This window comes from Mauremys reevesii, linkage group 1 (assembly GCF_016161935.1).
Source record: "Mauremys reevesii isolate NIE-2019 linkage group 1, ASM1616193v1, whole genome shotgun sequence".
NCBI lineage: Eukaryota > Metazoa > Chordata > Testudines > Geoemydidae > Mauremys > Mauremys reevesii.
In genome coordinates this window covers 137,280,101-137,297,779 of record NC_052623.1, presented here as the reverse complement: position 1 = coordinate 137,297,779, position 17,679 = coordinate 137,280,101, and the positions used below count along the sequence as shown (strand labels likewise).

Here is a 17,679-nt window from a genome sequence, read left to right as displayed (position 1 = left end):
TGGAATGCACATGTGCAATCACTCGAAGAAAAATTCTCTTTTTTGTTGCTGTGGTAGTTTTTGGTTTGAGGCTCATTGACCCCATTAGAGCTAGTCACAATTTTAGAAGAAATTATTTCCCCCTTCAGAGTCTAGTCTTGTTAGCGCCCGAATCTAACTTAACTGGCGAACTATGGTTTGCGCCTGGATTTTAAAAAAAGGCTTGTTTACTTGCGTTTCAGTTGCTTGTCTATAGGATGCAGCAGCTATGCGTAGGGTGACCAAATGTCCTGATTTTATAGGGACAGTCCCAATATTTGGGGTTTTGTCTTATATAGGTGCCTATTCCCCCCCACCCTCCCCGATTTTTCATACTTGCTGAGTCTGGTCAGCCTAGCTATGCGCTATTATACAACATTATTATACAGAAAGAGTAAGAGACTATTTTTAAGAAATGAAGCGTGAGCTGGGTTACTTTTCTGCTTAAACAGCTTTTTTGACCATAGGCTCAAGTTTATTCAATGTTTTAGAAAAAAATGGGACTGGTAAAGCATGCTTGATTCTTTCTTGCTTAGTAAACAGACAAAACTTGATTTCTGGAGTTAGTCTTTTTAAAATGCCTCATTTCTTAGCAAATCTGTGCACTTGTAAAGTTCTCTTACGTCATGGCTAACACCTTTGTATGGGTGATAAACAAAATTCATGCTTAGTATCATATTAGCTGCACTAATACTTTCCATAAAATGAGAAGCATCAACATTTACATCCTATGCCTGGCAGAACAGTAATTGGTATTAGAGAAGACTATTGCATTATACAAAAGTAGAAAATGCAATCTTTTTTGTTGCTCTTATGTTAAAAGGTCTTGTCCCATCATGCAGCTAAATCGTTTTCTCCCTCCCAGTTTTTCCAATGTAAAGCCCAATCATCTACGGAAAAGTCTCATTCATACTTAACTTGTGCTTCGTCCCAGAGAGAAAACAGAATCCAAATGTACAAAAGAAAATCTATAGCCACTCTTCCCTTAAAAAACAAATAAAAAAACCATCTGCAGATGTTGTAGAGTTCATCTACTGCTCCTAATGATCACAGTTTATGGCAGTACAGATTAGATCATTTGGAATTTAACACTGCAAATTTTCATCATATTTTAAGTAAATGATACAATATATTAACCAGTTTGTTACATGCATATTTTATGGAGCATGAAAACTTGCCATCTGTGTGATTCTAGGTACATTTTACATATTCATTAAAATCTGGATCAGCGCACTCCATTTTGAAAAGTGCACGGGAAATATATTTTTATGTGTAATAAGATTATTATTTATATAGCAGTCAGAGCAAACACTGGAGGTGAGATCTGAGTACAACACAGAACAAGCAGTGTGATGCAATGTTTGCAGATGGTATACAGCATAGAGTAGGTGTTTATTTATGAGGGAGAAGCAGGAGGAGCTTGCTGCATATTAACTTGAAGGCTACTGTGCACATCCACAACAGAATGAGAGAAGGCTCTAGTCAGGATTGGGCTAAGCAGATAAATGGAATAGTGTAGACAGAAGAAATCACAGAATCAAGGGGAGAGAAAAGGGGAATAAGTGGAGATGAGGATGGATATGAAAGTTTTAGGGAGCAATAAAATAAAAAGAAATATTAAGAAGAGTTTCTCCCAGTTTCCTTTCCTACACCATACATTAAATGATCCAACTCAGCAAAATGTTTCATAACATTTTGTATGTCTTGAGAATCTCTCTACTTTGTCAAATAAACTTTTACTTGCTTTCCCTATAAACATACTTAAGAACTGTGTGTTGCGACAGGGCCAGGCCAGATGGCTACAAGAGTATGGTCGAAGGTAGATACGTTAGTTCCAGGTTAAGCAGGTCCCGTTTCCCTGGGTAAGATAACAGGGACTATTCCAGAATACTCAGGAACTTTCTAGAACTAATTAAGGCAGGCAGGCTAATTAGGACACTTGTAGCCAATTGGGAAGCTGCTCGAATTAATTAAAGCTAATCAGGACACCTGGTTTAAAAAGGCTCTCATTCCAGTTAGTGAAGTGTGCATAAGGAGCTGGGAGCGAGAGGACATGCTGCTGGAGGACTGAGGAGTATAAGGGTTAACAGACACCAGGAGGAAGGTCCTGTGGTGAGGACAAAGAAGGTGTTGGGAGGAGGCCATGGGGAAGTAGCCCAGGGAATTGTAGCTGTCATACAGCTGTACCAGGAGCACTCTAGACAGCTGCAGTCCACAGGGCCCTGGGCTGGAACCCCGGGGTAGAGGGTGGGCCCAGGTTTCCCCCAAACCTCTCAACTCCTGATCCAACACAGGAGGTTCCATCAGAGTGGAAGGTCTCTGGGCTGTTCCCTTACCCACATGGTGGATCAGCAGAAACTGCAGGAATTGTTCTTACTCTTTTTCCCCATACTGGCCAGTGATGTGGTTATCTGAGGGAACAGCAGATTTGAGCCATGAAAGTGGCCAAACTGAGGGCTACTGTAAATCTCTGAGGCGAGCAAAATCCGCCAATAAGTGCAGGACCCACCAAGGTAGAGAAGGAACTTTATCACAGTGTTAAGTGGAGTGATGATCTGAGGTATAGCCGGTAAGCTGAGGTGTACTGCTTCTTTGGAAGCAGTGAATCTGTGAATACTGCGACTGTCTCATGCAACAGGAGCTGGACACTCCAGGGAGATGCTTGGAGATTGGAGTGTGCTTATCATCACTAAGCTGGAGAGAGAGAGAGAGAGCGCGAGCAGGACCAGCGTAGGTCTAGAGAGTAGTGTTTGTGTTGCCCATGGCAGATGGGCTTGGGGAGCTGACCCCTGGCAGGCACAGACAAAGCTTCCTCATGCCAAGGGATACTCCCAGGAAGCGTCACAACAGAAAACTTGTTTTCACATTGAGAACCAGCTGGCCCAGTTACCAGAAACTCTTGTTGCTTTGGTGAAAGAAGTGCTTCTCTTTATCTGTGGTCTGGTTTACATCATAATAGGGAACGAGAGTTGCATATTGTATTTTAACCTATTGAGCTATTACATGAATGACAATCCCTTTTCATGGAGAATCATACTGCCCTAGAAAGGAGAAAACCACAAATCTCCATATAGTTTCTTAACTTATTTAAAGCACTCTGGACACAGGCACCCTTAAGAAAACAAACATCAGTTTGAAGAAATTCTGTGTTTCAGAAACCATAAGCACATAGTGCCAGGAAAACAGGCCTGATTCTCTGTTGCCCTAAACCCTGTGTAGTTTACACCAGTGCAAATTGAGTGTAAACACTACCAAAGCAGAATGGTTGTGTTTTGCACTAACTTTGCTCAGGTAGAAATAACTATACAAGGTGCAAGGCAATTAAAATGTTTGTATTTTAAATTTTAAATATGAAATGTTCCTTAATGAACATTTGGTATTTAGATAATCAAAAGTACTGAAAGAATCTAGAGCATATTCAAGGACGTGATGAAATATTTGACTTGTGTGTTAAAAGCTAATATGAAGTGAAAGCCTTTGGAGGATAGCCAACCACCAAGCATCATAAGAACCCCGGGGTCACGACTCATAAGGCTTGTTAAATGCTTGATGAGAAGTTATGTAGACATTGTTCAGAATCAAACAGAAGCAATGACAGCATGTAAATCATATACAATTAAGAAAGCACAATAAACAGGTACTGATACAGACAGAGTCGGCTCCAGGGGTTTTGCCGCCCCAAGCAGCCAAAAAAAAAAAAAAAAGCCGCATTCGCGATTGCGACCGTGATCTGTGGCAATTCAGCAGGAAGGTCCTTCGCTCCGAGCGGGAGTGAGGGACCCTCCGCCGAATTGCCGCCGAATACCCGAAAGTGCCGCCCTGCTCCGGAGTGGCCGCCCCAAGCACCTGCTTGATAAGCTGGTGCCTGGAGCCGGCCCTGGATACAGAGGCTGAAGATTTATATAGCTGTTTCCTCCTACTGATGTTGAGCCACATTAAGGCTGCTGGAGAAGATGACTTCAGTAATTTATATTACTGTTTTAAATATGTTTATGAAGGCATCAAAGAATGTAGTTGGATTGTACAAAACAAGATAAGGCCACTTCAAAGTTGGCATTTTTTCAAAGAAAGAAAGTGGCTGACACAGGAATTTGAACCTAAGGAGGAAGAGTCATGCAAAGTCAACCAAGATGATGACATCAGCCAGAAGAAAGGAAGCCTAAAAGAAGGTTTGCAAAGACAGCATAGGGAACTTTTTTTAATCAGAAGAATTCATTCAAACAGCAGCTTTGTTTGGTTTTCTTCTTTTAAAAATAAAATAAATACATAAAAAAGAATGTGCAACTAAAGGCAGAATTCCTAACAGAGCCTAGCTTGGGAACTAATTCAGCGTATCCTAGACCCCAAACACATACAGTAGACAAAAGGTCCATTCATGTTACAGACCTTTCACTCTTCTCTATGCCAATTGACCCAACCACTAGCTCAAGGGTGGTTTTCAGAAGGAAAATTCTCTACGTATGAAACCACTCCTAAATATCAGTGGAATAAATCACTGTTGATAGCTGTTCTGGTATTTGGCACTGGAAACCTGAAGCTCCAGAGAAGGTCAGAGTTTTCCAGAAAGATACAAAAGAAGAAAGCCTGAAGGGAAGGCAAAGAGAGAGAGAGAGAGAGAGATGGAAATAATTGCCAGCTAAAATATTATCTTGGAAATGAAAAAAAGTTAAAGTGAGTCAATTAAAAAAAAAAGTTAAAAGTAGTTTCAGGAACTATACTTCAACTGAATTCCCCTCACAATTTGTGTGGTGTTACAATCACATCTTCTGGCTGTTTAAGATGTGTGAGAGACAGACACAAACAAAAGGTGATGGTGATTTACTGCCTATAGAGGGGAAACAGTGAAGTTTTCACATTTACACAAAATGCTGTAAAAAACAAATAAGGTAAATAAACTGAAAAAATAAAGAAACCATTTTCTCTCTTTCAGCTTTAGTGAGCTTAAAATGAACACTAGTAGGCAAATATTTGCAGACCAAAATGTGATTTTTTTTTAAAGTTCATAATGTACTTTTATTGTAGCCTGACTGTGCAAAATTAATTCTAAGATAGCATAGTGCTAAGTTATGCCATAACATTGCTCACATATTGCGTTTAAAAACATACATATAAGAAACATCTAAAATTAAAGTTATGCCAATGGTCTCTAGGCTTCCTCTGGAAAAATAATTGCAGATATAATGATTGATAAATGGGCAATTTGCCCACCAAGTCTGACAGGAGGAGCAATAAAACACTTGAGGTAACACTGCATTATTGTGTGGGTCTATTGTGTAAAATGCTTCATTTCACATTTTAACCTTACAGTACTCTGTAGTAATGAAAAATTTTTTTTTTACTTCAAATTATACAGTCTGTCAAAAAAATCAGCAGAACACAGAATTAATAGCTTTTTTAAAAGCTCACACTGCTGCCTTCATTACGTGACCTCTCCTTTTCTTGGCAGTCAAAATATATGGTATGCTGTCAGATAGGTTCTAATCCTGCTTCCAAAGGATATGATTTGATGATAATGTTACTAAAGGACCAGATCACTAAATCAGCTCACTGTTTCCAAAGATTGCCAACTCAGATTTTTTTTTTTTTTAAAAAGGCCACTGCAGGCTTTTAGATATTACTTTACAAATCACAGTATTTCTTTTTTTGTTTTGATTAGCAACAGCTGGTGTATCTCAGACCTTAAACAGTATCCTGCTTTGGATAATAAATAGAAAAGGCAGCTTTTAAAATTAGTGTGCCAGGTGTGTATGGGGTGAGGGAGAGGGAACCAGCAGTAGCATGATTTGTTGTATGATTTAGAAAAAGATCAAATTCAAATATTTTTCCCTTTTACATGAAGTTGCTAATATTTACTTATGTATAGGCTCATATCAGAAAACAAATTGTAACTAGTATCAAAACATTTCAGACAGTGACACATTTTGGACTCTGTCAGATAGGTCTGTGAATCATATCATTGTCCCAGCCACGCAGAAAGACTGAATACGATGGATGTGGTTGAATTAGGTTGTAACTTTATTCACTTAATGTACTTGGGAACAGCAGGCAATAAACCATCCCATCCAGGTCAGTATTATTTCTATCATCATTTACAACCTGATCCTTTACTGGGACCCTGCCACTCTCCTCTCATATAAGCTTTGGGGGTGGAGGTCCTGGGGAGAAAGCAGGGTGGTTGTCTCCCCACTGTATCAAACATTAGGCAACCCAACCCTACTTTCCCCAATTTCCTTAGGGGATGCCTCTCCACAAGACCCCTTCTAAATCCTATTTACCTGCACAGGACACCTGCCAAACCCGTTATCTGTTAAGTTGCAACATATCTGACCTAACCCTATCCCATACCAGCTGTGGGGAAGGCAATTCCTCCTGCCTCTCCCCGTGCCTGGCCAGTGTAGCAGAGCAGGAAATATTCCTTCCCAGCCCCAAAGGAACAAGGTGACTAGTGAAAGGCCCACGACTGAACATACAAACCTGGCCTTATACTGATCCCATGAGTCAGAGCTGTTGGCCCAAGACAGAGACAGTTCTTACCAAGGTGCATGGGTATATAAAGACCCAACCTTCTCTCCAGACACATGTTGGGCTACTGTTTCCCCAAATCTGTTCCTGCCATGTCCCTTCCCCCTATGCTCTGTCCAGGTGAGTTCCCTTTTCCCCCTCTTCACAATTCCTTTGGGTGCTGCTCCCTAAAGAGGCTTCACCTTCTTTCTTTCTGTAGTCAGACAAGGACTCACTGCATCATTTTCAGGTAGGTGTACGGTGATGTACTCATCACCCACAGTGCCCCCTTGTGTCAGGGTGCGATGCTGCAAGAGTTCCTTGTCTCTGGCACCTCCTACTGGCTGTCTGCCTCTCACAATCTTCCATGGCTTGGCCCATTGGCCAAGTCACATGAAGTCCAGTCCCCTTCTTGGATAACAAAAGGTCCAACTAGAACTCAAAGCTATATGTCCAAATAATAATTCTTCCACCCCTCTTGGGCACCACCCAAGTGTTCTTACTGGCCCTCCCTCAGGTCCTCCCTCCCAGGAGCCTTAATCTGCTTATACTATTGCATACCCTGTCCTTAGGGACTGGTCGGGGAACCAAGGCCTACCCTCTATGCTGGGATCCAGCCCAGGGATCCTGCATTAAATAGCTATGTCTATTCCTTCAAATGTGCTGCTGCTTCCCTGGGCAACTTCCTACCTATAAGTCCCCTTAGCTGCTTCCCTGCAGCCTGTGCTTAACACAGCCTCCCTTTGGTACTTAGGCCTGGGGCTTCTCCCTCCCCAGCTGACCTAATAAGTCTTCCACCTCTTGTGGCCTCCAATAAAGTGCTTTTACTGACCTACCTGAGGGCCTCCCCCACAGAAACTCTGCTGGTTCTCCTACCTGCAGAAGAGTTGCTTTCTCCACAGTTTCTTTTTATCCCCCCCATAGTCTTGTCCTAACTCTTTCACAGCTGCAGTCACCAATTAGCCTTAAATTGTCCTATCACTATCAGCTGGAAACTAGCTGCTAGGTCACAGGCAAGGCTGAGCCTTGCTTGCCTTAAAGGGCCAGCCAGCTTGTGGCAATAAACAAATATAAAAACTGTGAGCATTTCCACTTCTAGTAGGTGTATCAATCAGTGCACAATTTAATAAAGAATGTTGCTTTGTTCACCATGTTTTCTTTGCTAAACGACCAGTAGGGTTACATTTACCTGGACTGACAGTCTTCACAAAATAATATTTCATTACATGCCTTGGAAAATGGGTTGCAGTATATTTTTGTGCAATAAATGCCAGAGGTTTAGGAAATTTAGGTTTGTGCTTCAGCACTCCCATCAAGTGGAATCAGTAATCTAAGTCCTGATGGTCCAGCAATCAGAGATTAAAGCAATTACAATGCATTAGCAATATGTGCTCTAATTTTAGTTTTCCTCCCCCACCCTGTCAACCCTTGGATACAGAGAGACACAAGTTAGAGTAACTGTCAAAAATGGAATAAGAAAATGAACAATATGTCATTGTTATTCCATTGGAGAATAAGCAGATTTCATTCCTAATCATTTTCTTCATCCATCATGTCCTTTAATATGCTGCATTATATCACAGCAATCTCCTGGCTCCTATCTACCATTCATATCTACCAATCCCACCATGTTGCTTTGATTTTCAATTGCTCAATCATTTATGCCAGCAGAGAGGTCAAAATGGTTATGCATGGGACCACAAATAAAAGGCTTTTAAAACCTGAAATGAAAGCTATGCTAAGGAGAAACAAAGAGGTGTATTTTTAAATGCATTCACGTGGATGCATCATTTTCTTTGATTTTCCTTTAGTGTCAAAAACCAGGTTTATCAGAGAGATAGCTGGTGGTGTAGTACCTTTTATTGGACCACATTCTGCTGATGAGACAGACAAGCGTTCGAGCTTACACAAAGCTCTTCTTCAGGTCTGGCAACAACACTGCATGAGAGCCAGGTTTGGCATTTAACTGGAATGCCTTTTTTAATACCAGTTCTCTCAAATAGATGGGTTTTAACCTGAACACACAGTTTCTTTTATATACATCGAACAGCAAAGACCATGACTAACTTCAAGATGCTCAGCTCAATGTTAAAGACAAGCCCAGCAGATTACAAATGGTGCACTTTTTAATGCCTCACATATTAACAGATATTTTCATACTTTACAGATCTTTTTCTGCACTATACTGCAAAACTAAAAAGTTCCTACTGATACAAAGGTATGAGACACAGTTAGCTTTAGTTCACTTGCATACAGTGGAAGACTGTCTGGAAAACAAAGATGCTGCTTAGAATTTTTGCTTTTCTGTTTCATGGCCTATGCTTTGATCTCATTTGTAGATACATTTTTACATCACGTTTTCTGTTTAGTTTTAATCTTAAAATCAATGGAAAAAGAAATGTATCTTAACTCTTGAAGAAGAAATGGAGGTTATTTACTTGTAAATGGAAGTTCCTCAAGATGCTTGCTCCCTATCTGTGTTCCACATGTGGGTACATGTCTGTGCCATGTGCCCAAGTCCAGAGATTCTTAACAAGCAGGGTTCAATGGCCCGCACACGCACCCTCTCCTTATATTCTAGACCAAGAGCATAAGAGGCAGTGTGAGCCAACACCTCTCCAGTTCCTCTTCTTACCGTGACTCCAACAGGATCCAAAGCAGAGTGGTGGATAGTGGAATACAGCTAGGTACCACAGATCCAGAAGAACTTCCAGTTACAAGTAGTAGCCTCCATTTCTTCTTGGAGTGCTGATCTCTCTGTGTATTCCACACATGGGTAACTGATAAGCAGTATTCAGACCAGAGGAGGGTGCGAGGATGTCGGCTTGAAAAACTGCAGTCCCCACAGCTGTATTTGCAGCAAAGGCCTCAACTAGCACATAACGTTTTGTGAACATGTGACAGGAACACCAGATAGCCGCTCTGTGTATGTCCGGTTTCAGTAGAGAAGCTGCCGAAGCAGCTTGCACTCTTGTGGAGCATGCCCTTACCCCATCTGGGTGAGGGACATATGCTAATTAGTATCATGTGATGATGCAACCAGAAATCCATTTAGAGATTCTCTGAGAAAATACTGTTTGTCCTTGTGACCTTTGTTCTATAGCAAGAAATAGAACTGGTGATTTTTTTGATTGGTTTGGTCCTTTGTAGGTAGAATGCAGGGCATGTCTGGCAGGGGTGAAAGTAGAGGGAGGGACTTACCGGTACAGGGCTGGGTTGGGGCCAGCTCTGGCCCCCAGAAAGGGCGGGGCCTCGGGCGGAAGGAGCGGGGATGGAGGGGCAGAGCCAGCCCCGGCCCGCCCTGTACCGGTAAGTGCCCTCCTCCTCCCGCACCGGGGTAGCAGCGGCAGCTGAGGGCTCCAGCGGTTATTTAAAGGGCCCTGGGCTCGGCCACCTCTATCGCCCCAGGCCCTTTAAACCGCTGCCAGAGCCCCCGGCTGGCGCTGCTACCCCAGGACTCTGGCAGCAGGGCTCTGGGAGCTATTTAAAGGGCCGGGGCCCTACAGACAGCGGGAGCCCTGGGCCCTTAAAATAGCCAGCGGAGCCCTGCCGCTACTCCAGGGTTCTGGGGATTATTTAAAGGGCCCAGGACTCCCCTGCTTCTATTGCCCCGGCCCTTTAAATAGCCCCCGGAGCCCTGGGGTAGTGGTGGCGGGGCTCCGACGGCTATTTAAAGGGCCCAAGGCAGTAGGGGCAGTGGGAGCTCCAGCTCTTTAAATAACCCCCAGAGCCCCGCTGCCACTACCCCAGGGCTCCAGCAGTGGGGCTCTGGCAGCAATTTAAAGGGCCTGGGGCTTACTTTCACCTCTGATGTCTGGCATCCAGGGAATGAAGTCTTTTCTCTTCAATGGAAGCATGAGGTTTCAGGACGAAAACAGGTAAGTGGATAGGTTGGTTGACATGGATGAAGGCAAAGGGAGACCTTCTCCTTACGAAAAATAGCATATGGTGGATCGGCATGAGAGTTGCCATCTTGTTCACCCTTGTGGCCGAAGTAATAGCAACTTAAAATGCAACCTTCATGGAAAGGTGGGGCATGTGGCCAAAGGTTCAAATGTTGGTCTGATGAGTACTGACAAATCTGTGGTCCCATTAGGGTGTAGGCTTAACCACTGGCAGAAAGGTCCTGACTAGGTCCTTCAGGAATGTAGCTGTTGTTGGGTGAGTAAAAATGGAATGCCCATCTACTAGAGGAAAGAAGGCATTGATCACTGCTTGACTGACTTGCAATGAGCAAAAGGAAAGACCTGAGTTCTTCAGTGACAGGAGATAACCTAAAATGATTGGAATATCTGCAGAGTCTGAGGAAGACTGATTGTGCTTTGGTTAGGTAGAGAAATGTCTCCATTTAGATAGTTAGCAGGTGCTAGTTGAATCTTTCCTACTCTGAGTAAGAATGGTTTGGATGATTTCCGAACATGAGCATTCTAGATCGAATGCCCATCCAAAATCCAGGCTATGAGGCTAAATGGGTTTGGATTGGGGTGTCTGATTTTGCCATCTTCCTGAGTTTGAAGATCCAGGAAAAGACATATCCTGATGAGAGGACAGGCTGACATTCTTAGATGTTCTGGGAACCAAAACTGTTCATTGGGTGCTATGAGAATGACTCTAGCCCTGTCATAATGGATCTTTCACAAGACCTGTAGTAGCAGGGGCATGGGAAGAAAGGCACATCTGAGTTGGTCTGTCCATGATAACAAGAAAGCATTACCCTGGGAGTCGTGACCCACAGTTGCTCTGGAGGTTTCCTATTGGTTTGGGACCTGGAAAGATCCTATTGTGGTGTTCCCCATTTAGTGAATACATCACTCAGGACAGAGTTATGTATTTCCTACTCATGATCTGCAGAGAAGTGCCCGCTTAGGCTGTCTGCCTCAGAAGTCTGAGCACCTGGTAGGTATGTGGCTTGGCCAGAGATGTGCTTTCTGATGTACCAATTCTAAAACCTGACTGCTTCTAGGCAGACGGGGAAGGACCTTGCTCCATCCTGCTTATAGAAGACCACGGTGGTGATGTCTGACATTATGTGGATAAGAAGTCAATGTATGAGAGGGAGGAAGGCCCTGCAGGTCAGCTGGACTGCTCTCAGTTCCAGGAAGTAGATGTACCATACCACAGGAAGTAGATGTGCAGTCTGGACTTCCTGTGTGGTCCAATGCCCTGTAGGGTACGGTTGTTCAGGCGAGCACCCCATTCTAGAAGGGATGCATCTGTTACGATGGTGACACTGGTGGTGGGAGTGTTGAAGGGGACTCCCACTTGCAACTCATTCTGGGTTTGACCACTAGGTAAGAGAGGTGATGACGCTGGTGGGAACAGTCACTCTGGTGTTCATGTGGTCCTTGTCTGGTGAGTAGATGGACCAGAGCTAGGCCTGTAGGCAGTGTAAATGAAGTCTGGCAAATGGCGTCACATAAGTACATGAGGCCATGTGACCTAGTCGAGAAAGGCACACTCTGATATAGCGTTTGGTTTGCGAATAACATGTGATATCAGATTGCTCATTGATTGAAATCCTTCTATTGGAAGGAAAGCTCTTGCTGAAATTGAGTCCAGTGTCACTCTGATAAAGTTTATCATCCTTGCGAGAGCCAAAGTGGATTCGTCTCTGTTCATGCAGCCAGCAAGTGCTGCTAGAAGATGGAGCAGGAACAATGTCACCAACCTGACCTCATGGTTAGAGTGACTTGTCAGGAGCCAGTCATCCAAGTATGAGAAGACTGGATAGCTGTGACATCTCATTTGGGCTGCCACCACAGAGAAAACCTTTGTGAAAACCTTGGGTGCTGTTGCTAGTCCAAAGAGAGAGACAATGAACTCTTAGTGTTTCAGAACTCCCAGGAAAAAAAGAAACATGTCTGTGGGACGAATGAATATTTACATGAAAACAAGCATCCTTCATGTTGAGAGCTACGCATCTCATTCCCTCCTTCAGGTAGATTTATGATAGTGTAACTCTCCTAAATTTTGAATTCTGAATGAAGATGTTCAGTTGTCGAAGGTCCAGAATGGGTGTCCGCCCTGTCTTTTTTGGGAACTAAGTAGTATGGAGAATAGAATCCCTTCCCTTGCTACTGAGGTGGCTCTCATTCTATTGCCCCTCACTGGAGAAGAGAATCTGTCTTTTAGCAAAGAATATGTTCGTGAGAGTGGCCCCTGAAGAGGAACCGGGAAGATTGTTTATGAGGGGTAAGGGAGAGATATTCAACAGAGTAACCATGGTGGATGATTTCAAGACTAGAGTCCCAGTTGTGGGTAACAAAGTGAAAGAGATCTTCCAAAGACTGGAGGGGAGGGGATAGACGTGGCTGGTATCAATAAAGATAGGCAGTTCTCGACTGAGGTGTCAAGAGAAGCACTTAGAGGGTGGGTGGGAATGGACAGAGGTCAGAGTAGTAGAGAGAGCTGAAAATCAAGGTCTTTGAACTCTCTGTTGCTTGCCCAGAGGCTTAGCTGGACACTGGTGGTAGAACATTTGTGGAGGGGACAGTCTTGGCCTATATACCTGCCTGTGGTGTTTTTCTCTTTGGGGCCAGGGTTTAAATTCTCAGGGAGCATAGGGTCAATGTAGGAGCATGGAGACTCAGTTTTCTTGCTGAAAAAGTCTGACTCATTAAATGGTAAGTCCTCTATGGCATTCTGCACCTTCCTGGGAACCTCAGAAAGTGAAGCCAAGACTCATGCTTCATAACTACACCGGCAGCTAGCCCTCTACATGCCGTGTCTGTTGCATCCACTGCAGCTTGTAGGGATGTTTTTGCCACTAGTCTGCCTTCCTCAATGAAGGACTGAAATTGGGCTCTGTCTTCAAGGGGAAGATTATCCTTAAAGTCTGCTAGTCTAGAGTAGTAGTTAAAATCGTGTTTTGCCAACAAAGCCTGATAGTTGGCAATGCAGAATTGCAGGGTTGTAGAGAAGAATACCTTTCTTCCCTAAAGGTCCAACCTCTTTGAGTCCTTGTCAGCTGGGGTGATCTTAGGATGTTGTGACGTTGCTCTTTCCATGGCTGCCTGCACCATCAGCAAATCGGGTGCTGGATGGGGGAAAAGGAGCTCTGCTCCTTTGGCCTCTCAGCTCTTTTACGCGTGGAGGTGTAGGAGGCTGGAGTATGCCAGACAACCTCTGACTGGCTCCACTACCAAGATCATGCTTGGAGGCGTGCTGATTGTTGGTTGGGGCCAATGTACAGAGGAGAGTCTCCTTGGCCCGGATCAGTGAGGTCTCATGGACTTCTGCATAAAATGTTTCCTCAGCTGACGCTCACAAGCTTCATGTGTTTGTAAGGGAAACAAGCAGCAGATGCTGCACTTTGCAGAAATGTGAATCTCACCTAGAGAGTAGAGGCAGAATTGGTGGTCATCTTTCACAGAAAAGGAAAGAGGCCCAGAGACATGAGGGACTCTGGGCATAATCTCAGACTGTGGGAATGAAGTGCCCAACAAGTGGGGGAACAAAGCTATACTAACCATAGCATATAAAACTCAAACCATGCTAATATAAAAACTATTTACAATATCTGTTCACAGGCTATAAGAAGCTGGAGAAATCTGTGGATACAGTGGATTCTGATTCAGGCCATGCAGCAGTAAGAAGGAATGGGAGAGGTGTTGTCCCACACTGTCACTTATGCCCTCAGTCTGGAGCATGCAGAGAACAACTGTGCACGTGCAGGCCACCAGACATTGCTGGTTAAGAATCTCCAGACTCAGGTGCATGGCGCTCATGCATACCCACGTGTAGCGTGACCAGATGTCCTGATTTTATAGGGACAGTCCCGATATTTGGAGCTTTGTCTTATTTGCCAATTACCCCCTCATCCCCAGCCCAACTTTTCACTGTCTGGTCACTGTACCCATGTGTGGAATACACATAGGGACCAGCACTCAAAGAAGTAGTTTAATTTTCCTCTAATTCAATACATTATCAATACAGTGCTCTAAATGTGGCTGGTGCTTTAGCAACTTGAAGAGAAAGTATTGGCAAAATAAACATCTGTTATTACATACATTCAGAGCTCTTAAGGTACAGGATTTATCAAAGGTTAAGTGTCTGGATGGATGAACTGCCTGTGCCTGTAAGACTTTTTTTTAAAATCACCCATGATTTATGCTTGTTGCTGCTGAATAAACTAGAGTATAGGACCCCTGGCAATGCAAATCTCCTTTGGAGAGAAGTATGCAATAATAAAAGGTGACCATTGCAAACTCCTCCACTGCGGCGCCCACAGAAGGATAACAACCCCCCTAAGAGTGGGTTAAGGCTAGCTGGGGAAAGAGGTGTGGGCAGAGGTCGCACTGATTCAACACATTCTCTCTGCAGTCACTGCCTATGGGTTTGCAGCAGAAGATGCAAGTGCCCCACACTGATAGAATCAGCAAGGAAGGGCACCAACAGTGGAAACGTGACCTGCCCTCCCCCAGGATGCATATACTCTGCACCAGAATGGGCCACACTGCTGCAGGAAGGCTCACTGTGCCAGTAAGGGATGAATGCAGCTCTAGTACAGGGGTCAACAATGTCTCCGTGGTAAAAATTTGGAGGTCCATGGTAATTTTTCAAAAAATTGAATGACCGAATGACATAACTCACCTCCCTCTCCCCACCACCCATGTCCGTCACTAAGTACGGTAATTTTGTTAAGTGTCCATCGTGCAACATGGTGGTACCAACCCCTGCTCTAGCATATGCACCACATGTTACAGCTGGTTTAAAAAGAAGTCAAATTATTCAATTTAAACCATTTTATACACTATACTTCACATTGTTGGTGCTTACTACGAACAGTATTACAGTGAACTGGAATGAGATGGTCCCCAGTTCCAATAGAAGAAACCCACGGAGAGCAGGATTAATTTCCAAGTGTGATGTTTACTACACTGAGATGTTTCTAATCTTTTCAATCTTCAACTAAGACTTGCTATAGCAAAATTTACCATTATCTACCCAATACAGCCCCTCACTCTATTTTCACTTCACTGTTGTGTTTGCCTCCTTACTTTCTATTCCAGTTTAAGAACTTCTGTACATGAAGTTGTTATAGCCCTTTATAATCTTCAATGTATTTATCTTCATATACACAGCCTTTCATTAGGTAGGGAAGTATTTTTATTTCCATTCGATTGATGGGGAACTGAGGCACAGAGAGACTTAGGGCACAGTACTGCAGTGCACTCTACAGAGGTGTGATTTATAAAGCACTCCTATGTGTTGTGCTCCGAGTGACCTGTGTAGACCATGCTAGTACAATAGTTTGTGTTGATACAGTTCTCTTCCAAATGGGGGTGAGGCACTAGGTACCTTTTAGTTCATGCCAGCTGGGTCTACAAGGGGCAGTTAGAGTGCTCTATAAATTCTCACCCATCTAGTTTGCACTAGTGGCACCATGGAGACAAGCCCTCAGTGCCTTACCCAAGATCATACATGAAGGCTGCAGCAGAGAGAGAACTGAACCTGGGCTCCCAAGTGCCAGGATAATACCCTAACCACCAGGCCATACTTCCTCTCTTGTACATGTCCCCTATGTCTTCTATATCAGCTACATAATTTCTTTCTTTTCTAGTTAAATAGATAGAAACAAAGTTAAAAGAAACCAAAACAAAGGAGAAGGTAAAAATTTTCTGTGACTGACAGATTCAAACTGAAAGCTGAGAGTTTTTGAAACCCAGGTAAGAATTATTCATAAATACAGAAAAAAGAGTGAATAATCTCATGCCAACCCAGTTACCTTCATCACCCACACCCCATTTCTTTAATTTTCAGATCTATTTCATGCATGCAACCTTATTTTGCAACTTTTATACTGTAAGTTGATGTACAAATGTTTACTAATTGCTTTTTAAAAAATGTTTCTAAGTATTTGAGAGCTTTTTAAGACAAATTGCAGGTGTAAAATAAAAAGGAATATTAAACTGATCAAGGCTAAATTGCTCCATTAATTTCATTTATTTGAAGATCACAAATTCACAAGCTTTTTGAATAGTTTTTTCTATCAACTAATAATTTCTCCAGTAGAACAAGATGGTTAATGAAAATGAATTACTGTAAATAAGTAATTTTAAAGTCACTCATCTTGAAGTTAAGGGAATAAATTCTGCCCTTAGATGCCTGTAAACAAGGGGCGGGCAAACTTTTTGGCCTGAGGGCCACATCGGGCTGCGCCTCTCCAAACAGCCAGGCGTGGCCCGGCCCCGGCCCCCGCCCCCATCCAGCCCCTCCTGCTTCTCGCCCCCTGATGGCCCCCCTGGGACTCCTGCCCCATTCAACCCCTCCTGTTCCCTGTTCCCTGACAGCCCCCAGAACTCCTGCCCCTGACTGCCCCCTGCCATCCCATCCAACCTCTCCTCTCATTCCTGACTGCCCCCCCGGGACTCCTGCCCCATCCAACCACCCCTTCTCCCTGACTGCGCCCGGAACACCTGCCCTTGACTGCCCCCCGCCACCCCATCCAACCCCCCCTCTCCTTCCTGACTGCCCCCCGGGACTCCTGCCCCCTTCAACTCCCCTGTTCCCTGCCCTCTTATTGCCCTGCCCTCTATCCAACCCCCCCCGCTCCCTGCCCCCTTACTGCGCTGCCTGGAGCACTGGTGACTGGCAGCACTACAGCCGCGCAGCCCAGAGCACCAGGACAGACAGCTGTGCCGCACGGCTGGAGCCAGCCACGCCACCGCGCAGCACGGAGCACCGGGTCAGGCCGGGCTCTGCAGCTGCTCTGCCTGGCAAGAGCGTGCAGCCCCGCACCCAGAGCATTGCGCCGGTGGCAGAGCGAGCTGAGGCTGTGGGGGAGGGGTCAGGAGCTAGCCTCGCAGGGCAGGAGCTCAGGGGCCGGGCAGGAGGGTCCCGCGGGCTGCATGTGGCCTGCAGCCCGTAGTTTGCCCACCTCTGCTGTAAACAATTCCCACAAAAGCACCTAAGAACACAGAACCTATCTGTTAGATCTAGAATTTTGCATCACTGTTATAAAAGACACAGAGTGAAATCCTGACCTCATTGAGGGGAAAGGGAGTTTTGTTATTGATTTCACTGGAGCAAGGATTTCACCCATGGAGTCCAGTTACGCTCTCAGTTTCACCCATGCAAGCCCACTGAAGTTGCTGAATTCCGTGGCATTGCACAGCTGTGATGGAACACAATTTGGTTCTCTTTAATGTCCACATCACT

The 17,679-nt window shown here is 44.3% G+C and overlaps 1 protein-coding gene across 8 annotated transcripts in view; it reads right to left on the bottom strand.

The window, feature by feature from the left end:
• FRMPD4 (FERM and PDZ domain containing 4) overlaps positions 1-17,679 on the bottom strand; it is a 451,884-nt gene that overhangs the window by 186,290 nt on the left and 247,915 nt on the right. Inside the window, exons 1-2 of one of the 8 annotated variants that reach the window (XM_039498358.1) lie at positions 7,356-7,383; positions 6,493-6,522 (exon numbers count right to left, since the gene is read on the bottom strand). The exons of 6 other annotated variants lie outside the window; for them this stretch is intronic. The gene's annotated coding sequence lies outside the window, so the exon portion shown is untranslated. Of the gene's footprint in view, positions 1-6,492; positions 6,523-7,355; positions 7,384-9,154; positions 9,231-17,679 lie in introns of those variants that run through there. One more of the 8 variants, XM_039498350.1, reaches the window with a different exon arrangement.